The sequence below is a fragment of the Schistocerca nitens genome, chromosome 8 (genome assembly GCF_023898315.1).
Source record: "Schistocerca nitens isolate TAMUIC-IGC-003100 chromosome 8, iqSchNite1.1, whole genome shotgun sequence".
In the NCBI taxonomy this organism is placed as follows: Eukaryota; Metazoa; Arthropoda; class Insecta; order Orthoptera; family Acrididae; genus Schistocerca; species Schistocerca nitens.
Genome location: NC_064621.1, coordinates 567675512 through 567694512, shown reverse-complemented (window position 1 = coordinate 567694512; position 19001 = coordinate 567675512). Strand labels below are relative to the sequence as shown.

Genomic DNA, 19001 nt, shown 5'->3' with positions numbered 1-19001 from the left:
GGCATGAATACAATAAACAGCTTCAAATGGATGTACGTTGTAAAACTTATTTGGAGATGTAGAGATTTACACAGGATAGATTAGCGTAGAGAGATGAATCAAAACAGTCTTCTGACTGGAGACGGCAACAACAACAATAATAATAATAATAGGTAGGACATGGAAGTGGAACATCGACGGGGCTCATTACATTTACATTTACATAGACCGTGAAGCAGCTAAGATCACTGATCGAAATTACATCCAAAAAGAGTAAATACATGGAAGTGACTTTTTCGTTAAGCTATAGTGGACGATGAGTCGAATTTTTGATGTTTGCAAGTGACAGTTAACGCTTATAACTGCAGAGTATGGCACTGCCCGTCATTTATTTATTTATTTATTTATTTATTTTCACTGGAACTGTATACTCCATTCTGTGACATTGGAAAGCAACTTGGAAGACAGTGTCAGCGACGTAACATGTTTGGAACTTGGTACAATAGTAACAAAATAACAGAGCAACAAACCACTGTCTAGCTCTAAAGAGAAGAGGTCCCATGAACGTTAATTCTACTGCACGAAAATTTAAGAAAGCCAGTACCTCAGGTGCTTCTGAGGCTCATCGATCTATTTTCTGCTGCTGTAGCTATCAGGCTATTACGACTTGCACAATGAATACGACAGCAGTAAAAGTGGGCGTGCATTTCCTTTATCGCGAATTTCAACATATTGTTGGAGTAGCGGTGCAGGTAAGTGATGAAATGTAACCTAATAGTGGCAAGTTCCCGCACTCAATCTCTGCAAATGTTGTAAAAGTATCTCAATAAACTGGATATGTGAAGAATGGATTATCACAAGAAAAACAGTAACTGTTGAGAGAAATGCAACTAACAACGATTACAAACAAACACACATGTCCCTGCGATGCAGCTTGATGTGCGAGTGGGATCAACCGTATGAGTGTTCTGTGAGTACAACATTCCAACGCGTTTCATTCTGTTTGCATTTCGCTACATCGTCAGCATCATGGCAGTTGTTTTCAAAATCGGTTACAGGTTTCTCAATGACTAACGGAATAAAAAAATTTTATGTAAAAGCTTTTAATATCCAGACCGCGATTTTCGTTATACAATTATAGCACGACGATTAGTTTCGGTTGCGTCCTACAGCCATCTTCAGATCTGTAAAGAAATGGAAGAAAAGTTACCTTAGAAAAAGCTGAACGAAATGCAAGTAAAAGTGAACATGTAACAAATCCCCTTAACAGTGTTGTTTAAGCAATATCTTACCGGTTTTAGGATGGCATAGCAATCAGATCGTAAGGAAAAGAACAGTAAAAAACATTGAAAAATACCATCATTAGCTGTAGTCATTCAATGACATTCATTCGCGTTACGGGCTAACAAGACTATGAGAGTAGGTGGTTAAAAACTACATAGTGAGCGAGCCAGGCAGCAAAGCGGCTGAAAGAATTTAAGACGAGAAATCTTAATAAGTTTATATCTTAATCCAAGCAAATGTTAAAATCATGAAAATTGAGACTGAAGTTAAAATTACAAGGTAGGGAAGCTATGTTATATAATTAACTGGCAAAGAGCCGTATGCAAAACAAAAATCCTACGAACTGTGAAACGATACCATGTTGCTGTAATTTTAACTTCATTCTCTTGTTATTTTTATAGTTTTAAAATCATTAGGATTTGGTACAAAACTTCTGGATTTTTGTCTTTGGTTACGAGTATATGTTACATACGGCATGTTGCAAGGTAGTAACAATAACGCAGCGTCCCCGAGTTGTCCTCTAACTTCACTTCCCTGTTAATTTTATAATTGTAAAATTTATGTGGATTTAGATATAAGCTTTTTGAGATTTTTTGTTTCAAATTCTTTCAGGAGGTTTATGATGATGTTTTTCAATGCACATAGCCGATTTTGTACTATTTGTTTGGTGTGTCATCTTAAAAGCAGTAACATATTACGTACACAGCACTGTTAAGTGAATTTGTTACTTGTTCAATTTTACATTTGGAGTTGGCTGTCATATAGTTTGTTCGGCTGTTATAAATAGTTTTATTTCGTACATTATTGTACAAAATTTTCTTAGGCTACTTTTCCTCCATTCGTTTACAGATTTGAAGATGGTTGTAGCAAGACAACCGAAATTTGTCATCGTGCTTTAATTTTATAATGAAAATTGCCGTCTAGGCATTAAAATATTTTTACATTAAGAATTCTTTATTTAATAAATTACATTATGACCGCTGTCTCCTCCCTCAAAAAGTCATGCATCACGACTTTCTGAATAGTGTCTACGAAAACTTCAAACTGATGCTGCGCTTCAATGAAAGATATGGTTTATGGATAATGCATAGTTTTCAAATCATGGACAGGTCATTCTTCGCAGTATGACTATGGGTCAATTCAAAATACACACTGGTTACGTCAAGTGGAAGATAGGAGGTCAGGTATTGGCGGAAGTAAAGCTGTGAGTGCGGGTCATGGGTCATGTATACGAGTGAAGTTGGAGTCCTAGTAGAGCGCACAGTTTTAATCTGGCAGATAGCTCCACAAAATGTGCAGCGCGATTACCAGACTGAACACTTGCGTACTTTTATCAAAGGTAAAACAAGGCGTCCATAACTAAACACTGTCGACTTCTAACGGGGTTCAAATGGCTCTGAGCACCATGTGACTTAACTTCTGAGGTCATCAGTCCCCTAGAACTTAGAACTACATAAACCGAACTAACCTAAGGACATCACACATATCCATGCCCGAGGCAAGATTCGAACCTGCGACCGTAGCACCTAGAGCCGCTTGGCCACCAGGGCCAGCACTAACGGTGTCAAAAGCTATGCGACATGGATCGCTGCTGCGGTAAGTCTAGATGAAATTCAACATGTAGTACTGTCACTGAGAAATTGCTTTAAGAGTATCTATCAATGCTCAGGGTCCACAGCTGAGGTACTTTATAAGACGCTTATAATAATAAATACACTAACTGTATCTGATTTTACTGCCTTTCTAGATTTAGCACCATAGGGCAGACTTTAATGAATTCCTTTTACCTGACGGCAGGGGGGGGGGGGTGATTTGTGCCTCTGTTACCTTGTTATTACGTGATTAAGTTGCAAATGTCGTTGGGATCCTCTTAGAAGGCTCTTTCTGTTGCGACAGAGTAAATGATATAGTTCCATGCAAAGAAAAACAAAATGAATACCATAACTCGGCAGGTGTAAATGTTAAAAAGCTACTCGCGTACGTCAGAAAATTCCGCTCCTGATACACACAATTCCAATGCACAATATTTTACAGCATTATCCTTTGGCATTCAGACCATGAAATACAATCTAGCTGTTTTCCACTGGTGTTTTAGTCTTGCTTTATCTTTGCAATTGCTCTTCTATTATATCGCATCTCCACGAGACTGTACGTTAGTACTTTTGTACACTCAGAAAAATATCATCCTTGTACTCTCGCAGTCTGGCAACCTGTGAAGACAATACTGTTTGTTGATCTGACCAGTCTGCTGGTTCTTCTGACTCTCTAAACGTTCAAATGTTGCAGATTCGGATATGTGACGAGGCCTGCCGTGCTGACCCGCAGGGAGGGACGAGCTTCCGTCCACTGGCCAGGTCCGAGGATCGAGACCCGGGGCTTGGCAGGTGAGGTCTCACAAAGCGCCTACGTTGTATGCTTTACGCCCGCCTCTCTCTCCAGTAAGGTACCATATGTCACGATAATTCTTCTTTTTACAGGTAATTTGCGGGAATTATGACGCTACGGAGGAGGCCACATCCCCAATAAAAGCTGGAGGAGACAAAACATTAATTCCTTATGTTTCACTCCAGAACACATGCAGCAGGTTAGTCAAATTCCACTACGAAAATGCTGATGGATGTAACAAAGATTAGCGGTTCCTGATGAGTTATTACACACCTGGAAAACATGGTTGTCAGTGTACTCAATTCATTTCTTCACCATTAGAAAAACATTCGCTTGACTATTTCTTCTTTTGTCTTCCGTCAATCGTCACATTAAATGTCCCACACGTAGATAAATACTTCATCTGCAAAATATCTTGATTCTTTGAGAAAAAAATTTTCCCTTAGAAAAAAATCCCTGAGGTCTCCGTGCCATTGAGGGTGCCTCGCGTTGGTATAAAGAATTTTGATGCTGACTACGATGTCTCAATTAATGAAATAAGCTGTTTTAGCCTCTTTGTTTACTGCCAAAATGAATACTTGGGTTAAGAGCCGAGAGAAATACTAGAGTGGAAAAAATATAAAACTATTGTACCGTTCTGTGTTATCTATTCAGGACTAATTTCTGCCTTAACCAACTTCTTCCTGTGTACATGGATTTTAACAAACCAACGTTAAAAATAAACAAGAATTACAGATCGTACTGTAGTCATCTGCATAGTCAATGGGTAACCAACTAAGCCAGAATGATAAAAAAAATAACAGCTGAAGTAGGTACACGCAAAATTAGCATAAATCATATAATAATTAACAATATGATATCAGTCACAAGAAAATACAGTAGCTATTTTAAATTCCTCTGAAGCTGAAACTTCCTGGCAGATTAAAACTGTGTGCCGGACCGAGACTCGAACTCGGGACCTTTGCCTTTTGCGGGCAAGCGCTCCACCGACTGAGCTACCCAAGCACGACTCACGCCCCCTCCTCACAGCTTTACTTCTGCCAGTACCTCGTCTCCTACCTTCCAAGTGAAAATCTCATTCTGGAAACATTCCCCAGGCTGTGGCTAAGCCATGTCTCCGCAATATCCTTTCTTTCAGAGGTGCTAGTTCTGCAAGGTTCGCAGGAGAGCTTCTGTAAAGTTTGGAAGGTAGGAGACGAGGTACTGGCAGAAGTAAAGCTGTGAGGACGGGGCGTGAGTCGTGCTTGCGTAGCTCAGTTGGTAGAGCGCTTTCCCGCGAAAGGCAAAGGTCCCGAGTTCGAGTCTCGGTCCGGCACACAGTTTTAATCTGCCCGGAAGTTTCATATCAGCGCACACTCCGCTGCAGAGTGAAAATCTCATTCTGGAAGCATCTGAAGCTGTTTACGAGTGGGAAATGTGAAATTGTTTGCCACTTGACAAGCGCTGATCTTAGTGACTTTCTGATCAGCATTAGAAAAGGCACCCTTTCATCTTGTGACTGATGTATACATAGCAATTTATTAACAAAAGAGGGGTAACATACTCAAATATCATAGCCAAGTGACGTTGTGTAATACCCACGCGGCACCTGAGAATGGCCTGAGAGCACCACTAGTCTTGAGAAAGTAATGAATTACAACACAATGTAGGTGTGTTTTAGCCACGGCTTTTCATTTTCACTATGTACAGCAGCTGCCGTGCTACACATACAAAACAGACACAGATACAAAGTCTGCAGTGACAATGGCGTTCGAGGTCCACCAGCGCACCATCCGATTTGTTAATATGGGTTTGCCTGCTTGCTGCAAGCAGGAATGTCAAACACTGTACAAAACAGCAAATATCGACTGTTGTTACTTTCAAATCGCGTCCGGCTATCTTTGTGTGAGAACACCAACTCACACCCTTCTTGTGATTTCTGTTCCATCAATTAGCTTTTCACACATTTAGAACACTACGGAAAATTGTCGTATCATAGTCTTACAAAGGCAAGCCCACATGTGACCAGATCAGGAGGATTTGCAAGAACTTTAAATCCTATCTCATACCATAAGGCGTGTTTTTAACTGCAACACCGAGGGGCTGTCGTGATGGGAAGTTCGACTGCAGGCACCATTTAACTGTTTCTGGAGCCAGCAATCGAATAGGCTCTGTAAGAGCAGATAGATGTCAGGGGAGAGAGGCTCTTAAGCTGTAAATACCACTATGAGATCCTCTGCATCATATCTATACCGGACAGCAATACAGTCTTTGGTATTTGACACCAGAGATAAGATGGACCGAAAAATACAAATAACGGACCCCTTAAGATTATAACTTTTGTAGCTGTGTTATAAACGACCAAGAAACTTGAAAATCACGGTGTAACTGTCACTATCATCAGATATGTGTCATTTTTTTCACATTTTCAGTGGCCGGAGGAAAGCACATAAAACAATCAATCATTCGAAAGATACCCAAGTGGCCATTGCGTCCGAAGGAGTAGGGCATGACTGCAAAGCGAATAAATATATGAGAAAACCTATTTTACCTTTGAAAATGTATACTGAGAAAAACTAACTTTACCATACAAATTGTATGTTGAGGGTAAAAAATTCTATTATAATATAACTGTCATTTTTTCAGGAAAAACTCATTACTACCACTGCGAATAGGTGAAGTGATGCAAAACATCTAGGGCACAGTTTTCTATAAAAAGTCACTTTTGTCCTCACCATTAGTACAGGCCTACATGGCACATCAGGGGCACGTGGCCTCAAATTCAATGTGTAGAAAACCATTTTCTTGGAAACCAGCAATCCATTCCCGTCCATCCATTTGGGCCTTCGTCTTAAATTAGGAGGAAGATTATTCCTCCCTGCCAGGTGCAATGTTGAGCGTTGCAGATCGTTAACTGTCATGTCGAAAAATGTCTCCAAGACTAAGAGACGACTGTAAATTTTCTTGTTTTGAGGTTAAAACGGACTGAAACCCTCCGAAAATATTCCTGTTGTTAGTAGGAGGTAGATTTCTCTCCAGAACTCTCTTCTTCAACGCAAATTCAGTAGTTGGTTGCAGCAGTTTTGAAACAAATGCCATCATTAATTACCTTAATTCTCTTCATGTCACTTGAACCCCATTATTGCCTGTCTCGTTGGAATTTATATGTATATACTATAGCTATAGTCAAAAAAATAAATTACTTTTCTTATTTAATACGTGTCACAGGCTCATTATTATAATTATCATTACTATTATCACTGTTATTATGATTCATCGTTTGTTATTATTACATTCACTGTACATTCATACAGTAAGAAGGGGAGGACAGCTTTGGTATAGCGACGGTTATGTTGGTCACTGGGTGCCCCCTGTACCCACACAGGCGTCATTCCGCAACAGTTATTAATTGACTACGACCTCCAATGAAGCATTCATCGACATGCAAATCTGTCGCTAAGTGACCTTTTATTCAACAAAAATATGTTAGGGAAACCTGCCCGCCTGCCTAGCTGTGTGATATCGTGCTCGCCACTCATGCAAGCGGACCTGGGTTCGATTCCAGGCCGGGTTGGAGATTTTCTCTGCTCGGGGACTGGGTGTTGTGTTGTCCTCATCGTCATTTCATCCTCATCACCGGCGCGCAAGTCTCCCAATGTGGCGTCGAATAAAATAAAACTTGCACTTGGCGGGCGAACTTCTCCGACTAGGGACCTCCCGGTCAACGATGCAACAAGCTAATTTCCATTTTTTTTGTTAGGGAAACCTAAGTTACTATGTAAATTTGTAATAACTGCTCGAAGTGAGAATTTACCTTATATCAGAAGCGCTCAAAACCATGAAAAACGAGAGTGTGAGAAAAAGCGTCTTACTGGCTCCTTCAGCTGACAATACGTCACTGAGACGGTTTCGAGTGACATCTGTATGCAGTTGCCGTACGATTTCAGTGCCGTGCAGACTAACAAAGTCAAAAACCTGTTATGCCCGCACTGGCCATTATGCTTACCGTATCCCAATTATACAAGTGTTAGAGATCAATTTTATGCACACGTGTAGTACGTGTCAATTTGATGTTAGATTTGGGTACCCAACGCGACAGTAATGAATCTCGAAGTGCACCGTTGATAGCAAGAGATTACCATCTACAGCAAAACTGCTAGCATAAACGTCTCATCCTGGCGAGAGTACATTCGTGGGAAGGTCTAAACACAAAGAGACGTAGGTCATGACTTCTTCGTTAGCCACTCCACGCAGTATACTTACAGTATTCACGACAACCTTCGCATTTGAGATGATATTGTGGATGTTATTAGCATCCAAATAAATTAAAAATGTGTAGAGTAAGACTGCTACGAATATAGGCCAACTCCAGGAACTGTTGTAGAACAAATGAACAAATGATAATTACGTAACTCAGTAATGTTGGCAACATTTCTGGACCTAAGCGAAAAACATGGAGGAGCAGCTCTGTCGTAACATGCTCTTTTCGTACGCATAATGTTTGTTGCCGCGCAAACAAAGTATTATACCGTAATACCGGACGCTACTGTGATTTTTCTCCAGTTCCTACAGTGGTGCAATCAATAAAGTTTCGGATCTACTTGTTTGTTTCGTGGTCAACATTTGTAAAACTCTAATTCCTCTGTCTCAAACCTCGCTCTATGGGGAGAGAGGGAGAGTTTTAGCTTTAGCGAATCAAAATTTATCAAGTAAATTAGTACACTACTGGCCATTAAAAATGCTACACCAAGAAGAAATGCAGATGATAAACAGGTATTCATTGGACAAATATATTATACTAGAGCTGACATGTGATTACATTTTCACGCAATTTGGCTGCATACATCCTGAGAAATCAGTACCCGGAACAACCACCTCTGGCCATAATAACGACCCTGATACGAATGGGCATTGAGTCAAACAGAGCTTGGATGGCGTGTGCAGGCACAGCTGCCCATGCAGCTTCAACACGATACCACAGTTCATCAAGAGTAGTGACTGGCGTATTGTGAAGAGCCAGTTGCTCGGCCACCATTGACCAGACGTTTTGAAATGATGAGAGATCTGGAGAATGTGCTGGCCAGGGCAGCAGTCGAACAATTTCTGTATCCAGAATGTCCCGTACAGGACCTACAACATGCGGTCGTGCATTATCCTGCTGAAATGCAGGGTTTCGCAGGGATCGAATGAAGGGTAGAGCCATGAGTCGTAACACATCTGAAATGTAACGTCCACTGTTCAAAGTGCCGTCAATGCGAACAAGAGGTGACCGAGACGTGTAACCAATGGCACCCCATACCTCCACCCCGGCTGATACACCAGTATGGCGATGACGAATACACGCTTCCAATGTGCGTTCACCGCCATGTCGCCAAACACGGATGCGACCATCATGATGCTGTAAACAGAACTTGGATTCATCCGAAAAAAATGACGTTTTGCCATTCGTGCACCCAGGTTCGTCGTTGAGTACACCATCGCAGGCGCTCCTGTCTGTGATGCAGCGTCAAGGATAACCGCAGCCATGTTCTCCAAGCTGATAGTCCATCCTGCTGCAAACGTCGTCGAACTGTTCGTGCAGATGATTGTTGTCTTGCAAACGTCCCCATCTGTTGACTCAGGGATCGAGACGTATCATCTCGACTGCTAGTGGTACGAGGCCGTTGGGATCCAGCACGGCGTTCCGTATTACCCTCCCGAACCCACCGATTCCATATTCTGCTAACAGTCATTGGATCTCGACCAACGCGAGTAGCAATGTCGCGATACGATAAACTGCAATCGCGGTACGTTACAATACGACCTTTATCAAAGTCGGAAACGTGATGGTACGCATTTCTCCTCCTTACACGAGGCATCACAATAACGTTTCACCAGGCAACGCCGGTCAACTGTTGTTTGTGTATGAGAAATCGGTTGGAAACTTTCCTCATGTGAGAACGTTGTAGGTGTCGCCACCGGCGCGAACCTTGTGTGAATGCTCTGAAAAGCTAATCATTTGCATATCACAGCATGTACTTCCTGTCGATTAAATCTCGCGTCTGTAGTACGTCACCATCGTGGAGTAGCAATTTTAATGGCCAGTCGTGTATTTTTTGTTTATCCGTAACCATTTTCCACGTAAAATGAGAACATGGACTTTCTTGAATTACATTGCCAACTACCAACAATCAAAAGAAATGTTTTGACATAATGTACGTAGTTCTTTTATGTATAATCTGATTGTGCAACAAAAAATGGGGGTTGTCCATTTGAAATTTTAAAGTTGCCTCCCGCCCCACCCCCAGGGGGCTGGGGTGGCGGGCTAATTTTAGGACCAGCAGATATCCCCTCGAAAATAATCAACTTTGTATTCTACACATTTTTTCGTTTGAAGCTTATTTTCCGAGTTATTCTGGAGATATATGCCTGTAGGTTTGTGCGTCTGTTCGACGAACCTTCTTGAAAATGGGATTGACCTGTATCTTTTTTTTTTTTTTCAACCATCAGTAACAGTTTGCTCCTCCAAAGGCCTACCACACACTGCTGTTAGAAGACTAGCAAGTAATTTCGCATTGTGCATGTACAGGGTGTTTCAAAAATGACCGGTATATTTGAAACGGCAATAAAAACTAAACGAGCAGCGATAGAAATACACCGTTTGTTGCAATATGCTTGGGACAACAGTACATTTTCAGGCGGACAAACTTTCGAAATTACAGTAGTTACAATTTTCAACAACAGATGGCGCTGCAAGTGATGTGAAAGATATAGAAGACAACGCAGTCTGTGGGTGCGCCATTCTCTACGTCGTCTTTCTGCTGTAAGCGTGTGCTGTTCACAACGTGCAAGTGTGCTGTAGACAACATGGTTTATTCCTTAGAACAGAGGATTTTTCTGGTGTTGGAATTCCACCGCCTAGAACACAGTGTTGTTGCAACAAGACGAAGTTTTCAACGGGGCTTTAATGTAACCAAAGGACCGAAAAGCGATACAATAAAGGATCTGCTTGCAAAATTTCAACGGACTGGGAACGTGACAGATGAACGTGCTGGAAAGGTAGGGCGACCGCGTACGGCAACCACAGAGGGCAACGCGCAGCTAGTGCAGCAGGTGATCCGACAGCGGCCTCGGGTTTCCGTTCGCCGTGTTGCAGCTGCGGTCCAAATAACGCCAACGTCCACGTATCGTCTCATGCGCCAGAGTTTACACCTCTATCCATACAAAATTCAAACGCGGCAACCCCTCAGCGCCGCTACCATTGCTGCACGAGAGACATTCGCTAACGATATAGTGCACAGGATTGATGACGGCGATATGCATGTGGGCAGCATTTGGTTTACTGACGAAGCTTATTTTTACCTGGACGGCTTCGTCAATAAACAGAACTGGCGCATATGGGGAACCGAAAAGCCCCATGTTGCAGTCCCATCGTCCCTGCATCCTCAAAAAGTACTGGTCTGGGCCGCCATTTCTTCCAAAGGAATCATTGGCCCATTTTTCAGATCCGAAACGATTACTGCATCACGCTATCTGGACATTCTTCGTGAATTTGTGGCGGTACAAACTGCCTTAGACGACACTGCGAACACCTCGTGGTTTATGCAAGATGGTGCCCGGCCACATCGCACGGCCGACGTCTTTAATTTCCTGAATGAATATTTCGATGATCATGTGATTGCTTTGGGCTATCCGAAACATACAGGAGGCGGCGTGGATTGGCCTCCCTATTCGCCAGACATGAACCCCTGTGACTTCTTTCTGTGGGGACACTTGAAAGACCAGGTGTACCGCCAGAATCCAGAAACAACTGAACAGCTGAAGCAGTACATCTCATCTGCATGTGAAGCCATTCCGCCAGACACGTTGTCAAAGGTTTCGGGTAATTTCATTCAGAGACTACGCCATATTATTGCTACGCATGGTGGATATGTGGAAAATATCGTACTATAGAGTTTCCCAGACCGCAGCGCCATGTGTTGTTGACAATTGTAACTACTGTAATTTCAAAAGTTTGTCTGCCTGAAAATGTACTGTTGTCCCAAGCATATTGCAACAAACGGTGTATTTCTATCGCTGCTCGTTTAGTTTTTATTGCCGTTTCAAATATACCGGTCATTTTTGAAACACCCTGTAGAATCGTATTGGTATCTTATCAGCTCCAGTTTTCTTTCCTCTGTTGAACGATTTCTGTTGTTTTTCCATACCATGTCAATTACTTCGATAACAGCCATTTTTTCGTCCGTGTGACGATTCGAAAGAGACACTACAGTGTAATCTTCCTCTGTTAAAAAGTTTTGGGGAAAGACGTTTAGTATTTTGCCCTTTTCTGTAAAGTTCCGTTTCACTGTCATTATAGTTAGAGAGCTGTGTAACGAGACTGATCGAAATCAGGCTTCCTCGTGTCGCAGAGATGAATGTACGCTAGCAAATGCTCTTGGTACAATATAGAAAGATGGCAACCTAAATTCCAAGAGCTACATAACGCGTGGGAAAGCATAGTCTTAAATGCCACAGAATGATGATGTTCGGAAGGGGCGACGTATGGAATAAATTTTAAAACACTGATGAGTTTTCTTTATGCATACTGGCACAAGAACGCTCTGTCAGAGTTCGCATGAATGCTTGTAACGTTCACGTTAGTTGATCGCTTCAAGTTGTTGACAATGAGTATAGGAGTGTCACACTCAACGTAATATAAACTGGTCTACATCTACATCTACATTTATACTCCGCAAGCCACCCAACGGTGTGTGGCGGAGGGCACTTTACGTGCCACTGTCATTACCTCTCTTTTCTGTTCCAGTCGCGTATGGTTCGCGGGAAGAACGACTGTCTGAAAGCCTCCGTGCGCGCTCGAATCTCTCTAATTTTACATTCGTGATCTCCTCGGGCGGTATAAGTAGGGGGAAGCAATATATTCGATACCTCATCCAGAAACGCACCCTCTCGAAACCTGGACAGCAAGCTACACCGCGATGCAGAGCGCCTCTCTTGCAGAGTCTGCCAGTTGAGTTTGCTAAACATCTCCGTAACGCTATCACGCTTACCAAATAACCCTGTGACGAAACGCGCCGCTCTTCTTTGGATCTTCTCTATCTCCTCTGTCAACCCCATCTGGTTCGGATCCCACACTGATGAGCAATACTCAAGTATAGGTCGAACGAGTGTTTTGCAAGCCACCTCCTTTGTTTATGGACTACATTTTCTAAGGACTCTCCCAATGAATCTCAACCTGGTACCCGCCTTACCAACAATTAATTTTATATGATCATTCCACTTCAAATCGTTCCGCACGCATACTCCCAGATATTTTACAGAAGCAACTGCTACCAGTGTTTGTTCCGCTATCATGTAATATACAATAAAGGATCCTTCTTTCTATGTATTCGCAATACATTACATTTGTCTATGTTAAGGTTCAGTTTCCACTCCCTGCACCAAGTGCCTATCCGCTGCAGATCTTCCTGCATTTCGCTACAATTTTCTAATGCTGCAACTTCTCTGTGTACTGCAGCATCATCCGCGAAAAGCCGCATGGAACTTCCGACACTATCTACAAGGTCATTTATATATATTGTGAAAAGTAAAGGTCCCATAACACTCCCCTGTGGCACGCCAGAGGTTACTTTAACGTCTGTAGACGTCTCTCCATTGTGAAGGTGAAAATGCTAGGACCAGGGATGGTGTACAGAAATTTAGAATATACGCTCTGAAATTTAACGTATCAGTGTCGCTAGTAATGTTGCTAACAATGAGTAACAGAAGTAATGACACCTCAGTCTCATACATTTGCTTTTTAACATTTACACGTAGGTTAAATAACATAGGTAACTGTTCTTTTGTCTCTTTTCAGGTGTTGATGAATGTACCAGAGAAGAAGACGTGGGACTCATCTCTTGTGATCACGAGATATAATGACAGACTCTAAGCGTTCAAAAGAACGCTCTGCCTGTTTTTGCGTGTGTACATGTGTGTGTGTGTGCATCTGTGCGTATGCACAAGTAGCAAGAAATACGAACTGCTCAGAAACGAATTTCTAGTCATGAAGATGAAAACGATGAAGTCTATTTTTATAGAAAAATGATATTCAGTTTTATAACTCATTTTTGAATGACGCTTAATGTTACCTAAGTATATTGAAGTTGTATACTCTTATAACTTCGCCGAAACCAGATCTCGCATATTTATACAAAATGCAAGTATAAGAATAATAGCTGTTTCCAGTAAACTATTAAACAAGAATTTAAATATGCATTACTTATTGTTCATATTTATTTCTTGACTTACCTTACACACAAGTACAACCTTCGACATAAACGTTTTCTGGGTGTGGTACCGGGTCATAATGTATAAAACTACTGCTGTTGCAGAAAATCCAACGTTTCGGCCACGGTTGTAGCGACCTTCTTCTGGGTCTACTGGCCGCTGCAACCGTGGCCAAACGTTGGATTTTCGGCAGCAGCAGTAGTTTTATACATTATGACCCGGTAGCACACCCAGAAAACTTTTATGTCAAGTGCAACAATGTTGCAACTGCTAACAACTCTCACAACAAGCGGAAGAGGAAACGGCACTGTGCAAATTTTGTCAGCGAAATTATACCGGGTGATCAAAAAGTCAGTATAAATTTGAAAACTTAATAAACTACGGAATAATGTAGATAGAGAGGTAAAAATTGACACACATGCTTGGAATGACATGGGGTTTTATTAGAACAAAAAAAAAACAAAGTTCACAAAATGTCCGACAGATGGTGCTGGACAGCATAACGTCAGTGAGTGCGCATGACAATTCTGTATAAAAGGAGCTGTAATGAGAGAGAGAATCAGATGCGCCAGCAGTCGCAGCATTTTGACGTTACCTGAAAAGGCGCTTTTAGTGAAGCTGTATTATCAGAATGGGGAATGTGCTAGCTCAGCGTTACGATCCTATCGCCATAGGAAGGGGATTCGAACGGGTAAAGGTCCGTTGACAAATGCAGCTGTGGCGAGAATGATTTCGAAGTTCCAAGCCACGGGTTGTTTAGACGATAGACCCCGTAGTGGACGACCGAGCACAAGGCGTAATGCTGCTGAGAGAGCTACTGTTTGGTAGGCACTTAGGCGTACCTTCCGATGCTATCCGTACAAAATCCTTCGGCATCATGAACTGTTTCCTGGCGATTTAGTGAAGCAGAGGGCATTTGCGGCGTTTCAAAAGATGGCGGAAGGTGACGATTGGTTGAGTAACGTGTTGTGGATCGACGAAGTTCATTTCACGCTCCGAGGGTCTGTCAACGCCCACAACTGCAGAATTTGGGCTACCAAAAATCCTAGAACTGTCTTGGAAACTCCATTGCACGACGAGAAAGTCACGGTATGGGTTGAATTTACCACATCTACCGTTATCGGGCCTTTCTTCTTCGAGGAAATGCGTGATTCTGGTTTTGTAACTGCTACCGTGACGGGTGAAAGGTACGCCGATATGTTACAGAATCGCATCATCTCCAGCCAGGCTGATAAACACCTGCTGGGACGTACGATGTTTATGCAGGATGGCGCTCCACCCCATATTGCTAGACGAGTGAAACATTTGTGCGCGTTGTTTGGTGATAATCGTGTGCTCAGCCGCCACTTTCGTCATGCTTGGCCTCCCAGGTCCCCAGACCTCAGTCCGTGAGATTATTGGCTTTGGGGTTACCTGAAGTCGCAAGTGTATCGTGATCGACCGACATCTCTAGGGATGCTGAAAGACGACATCCGACGCCAATGCCTCACCATAACTCCGGACATGCTTTACAGTGCTGTTCACAACATTATTCCTCGACTACAGCAGTTACTGAGGAATGATGGTGGACATCTTGAGCATTTCCTGTAAAGAATATCATCTTTGCTTTCTCTTACTTTTGTATTTTTTTGGTTCTAATAAAACCCCATGTCATTCCAAGCATGTGTGCCAATTTGTACCTCTCTGTCTACATTATTCAGTGATTTATTCAGTTTTCAAATTTATACTGACTTTTTGATCACCCGGTATTTAGAGAGATTTTAAAATTCTCAAGGAATTACAACGTACAATTATGCAGAACTGTTCGACATGATGCCCTCTGCTGTTCTTTCCTCTGAAATGTTCACTCAGACATCAGCATATTGCACTCTCATTGGCACACGATAAAAGCGTGCCTGGTTCGTTGCCATAACACTTCCATCACGAGTTGGAGAATATACCACCATTTAACGCAGTGTTGTCATCTGGAAATAGTTTTAGTCAAGTTCTGAGACAGTCTGGTTTCAAGGTCACCTAATTGCTTCGTAGATACAGTCATTTTCATATTAAAAGCAAATGTTATTAACATTAACATTTCATTCACACAATATACAAATCCATTACTACTTACTTATTAAAGTGGGTACATGCTGAACATTTACATAAGTGTGAACTTTTCTAACTTCTGTTTCAGATCGTATTTACGGTATAAAATAAATTTTGAAGGCTAAATAACATCCTACTATAGGACAGAGAACCATTTAAGCATCATTTATCTACACTCACACCTGTCCAACAAGTTTGTCAGTCAACTCATTTCTTTGGGTATATTGTGGACACAGCGATTAATATTTGTATTTCACTCTTTTCTGTCCCAGGTTGAATTTCATTAGGTTATGTTGTAGGCCAGATTGCTAGATTCTAGAAAGGTAACTGTGAATGTCACTGTCGCATTGAAACCCAAATACATTCATTACAGTAAGTAGAGTTAGACTAGAAACGTGCTACAGTGTGAGGTAGCGCATTGGTTACCACAGTGGACTCACATTCATGAGGATGACGTTTGTCCGCAGCTCGTGGTCGTGCGGTAGCGTTCTCGCTTCCCACGCCCGGGTTCCCGGGTTCGATTCCCGGGGGGTCAGGGATTTTCTCTGCCTCGTGATGACTGGGTGTTGTGTGATGTCCTTAGGTTAGTTAGGTTTAAGTATTTCTATGTTCTAGGGGACTGATGACCATAGATGTTAGGTCCCATAGTGCTCAGAGCCATTTGAACCATTTGGATGACGTTTAAAACCCGCGTCCGGCGATTCTGATTTAGGTTTGCCGTGATTTCCCAAAACTGCTTCAGGCAAATTCCGGGATGGTTCCTTCCCCATCGTTCCCTAATCCAATAGAACTGATAACCCTGCTGTTTGGTCCCCTCTCCCCCCCCCCCCCCCAAATCATCCAACCAACAATAAATGTATTGTGAGACAGCTGCAAGTAATCTCCCTTTCTTAAGCAGTGCCGGCCGGAGTGGCCGTGCGGTTCTAGGCGCTACAGTCTGGAGCCGAGCGACCGCTACGGTCGCAGGTTCGAATCCTGCCTCGGGCGTGGATGTGTGTGATGTCCTTAGGTTAGTTAGGTTTAATTAGTTCTAAGTTCTAGGCGACTGATGACCTCAGAAGTTAAGTCGCATGGTGCTCAGAGCCATTTGAACCAATCTTAAGCAGTTGCTTCCCGACTGTACTTGTCTGAACCACATACGTGATTATAATTATTTTCTTTTGTGTAAGTTTACATGATCGAATGATTAGCCCAAAAATATTACACTGTGGGATATATAGGATAAAAAATTCCATGTTCGGCAAGTTACTGATTCTAGCATACAGAAATTGGTAAAATTAGCAAAGTAATAACTTTAACAGATTCAGATATAATTACTTTAGTTCACTTATTCAGCAAAATATAAGTCTCCTAATACTAGAACGTACAGCCTGTTTATTCCAGATTAGTATATTGACTAGGAATATAATTTTCACTGTAAGAAACGGGACGAATTGTCTTCTCGAAGTATAATCACATTTGGACAAAATGTAACTTATTTCCACGAAAGACTCGAAGTATAAACACATTTGGGCAAAATGTTACTTTCACGAAAGACTGGATTTCTATTTTCTCTGCCAAAACGTCTTTGATTAGTTTAAAATTATTGCTTTTATCATCGACAGAAACAACTGAATGTGTGCCCAGTTCCAAATACAGTAACCGTATTAAAATATGACGTAACACAAACATTACTAACACGCTTTACTGCTTCCTCTAGCCCTCGTTTCACAGTACTCTCCAGTGACTTAATATTATCCTATGTGCCAGTTTCAGACAGCACCTGAACAGCCAAATTTTTATGGCATAATTTTGATATGCTGACATTTTGTTTGTTGATTTGATGTTCCACTGAGCCGTTGTTTGTTCTGGGATTCTCATACATTCGTTCTTCCCTTTTTTGATAGAATCTGAGTCTCCTGGATACTCGGGCTATTATCCCTGGCTGGTTAGTGCTGCATTTTTAGAGAAAAACGATAGAAACATACCAAGCCTCTACTTGGGTTTACCTCATCCCATTGCGTTGGAGGCACACTTACTACGCCCCAGTCACTTTCTATTTTCGCTGCTCTATCCATAGCAGTACTGTTGTTTATGTTTATTTCCAAACATTGCGTGGCAACCAAATTTTGAATTCGGAATGGCTGTGTATTAATTTACAGGCGAACCGGATGTTCATACAACGCAGGCACTCACGGTCGGTATTTGATTTCTTGACGATTTTTGTTTATGTGGACATTGGACCACGGCCTGACGCATAGATCTCTGACTAACGTCTCGTCTCTTAATGCGGAGAGAGCATCAGAGGCTACAGAGACTGACAACAACATACTTTCAACAAATTGTACGACCAAACTGATGGCGTGGCTACGGGGAACCCATTCAGCTTCGTTCAGCGCATTTATAAAGGGAAAAACTTGAAGAACCCGCCATTCAGACGCCCTGGAAGAAACCGTGTTGTTGGTTTCGGTACGTTGATGATACTTTCGTTTTGTGGAGTCATGATGAAACGCGTATGTATTCAGTACCAGCGATGGCGAGGCATGACATAATCTCTGACCAGAGAGTTATTTATCGTTGGCCGGCCGAAGTAGCCGTGCGGTTAAAGGCGCTGCAGTCTGGAACCGCAAGACCGCTACGGTCGCAGGTTCGAATCCTGCCTCGGGCATGGATGTTTGTGATGTCCTTAGGTTAGTTAGGTTTAACTAGTTCTAAGTTCTAGGGGACTAATGACCTCAGTAGTTGAGTCCCATAGTGCTCAGAGCCATTTGAGCCAGCCATTTATCGTTGCTAGTCTGCGCTTGACCGCGCGAGAGTTGAGTAGTGTGTGTGGAGTCGGCAGAGAGAGTAGTTCAGTTGCGAGTTGCACTCTGTCTGCAGTAGTAGTCAGTCGGCAGTAGATGTAGCGAGTGGACGGTTGTACCGAGCGGGCGTCGGCATGCGTCGGCGGCGTGCTCTCCTTGCATCTCTGGTCTCGATTCAGGACGAGGTATATTGTAATAGAAGGTAATGAAGCAGCATTGCGCTCAGCTAATAACATATGTTAATTGTAATTAATTTGT

The 19001-nt window shown here is 42.3% G+C and overlaps 1 protein-coding gene across 2 annotated transcripts in view; it reads left to right on the top strand.

Moving 5' to 3' along the window:
• The window catches only part of LOC126198674 (uncharacterized), a 325499-nt gene extending 311683 nt beyond the window's left edge, over window positions 1-13816 (top strand). For both annotated transcript variants that reach the window (XM_049935165.1, XM_049935166.1), the window contains 3 exons: window positions 3550-3647; window positions 3741-3847; window positions 13463-13816. The gene's annotated coding sequence lies outside the window, so the exon portion shown is untranslated. The remainder of the gene's footprint in view (window positions 1-3549; window positions 3648-3740; window positions 3848-13462) is intronic.
• Window positions 13817-19001: the final 5185 nt, after the last annotated feature.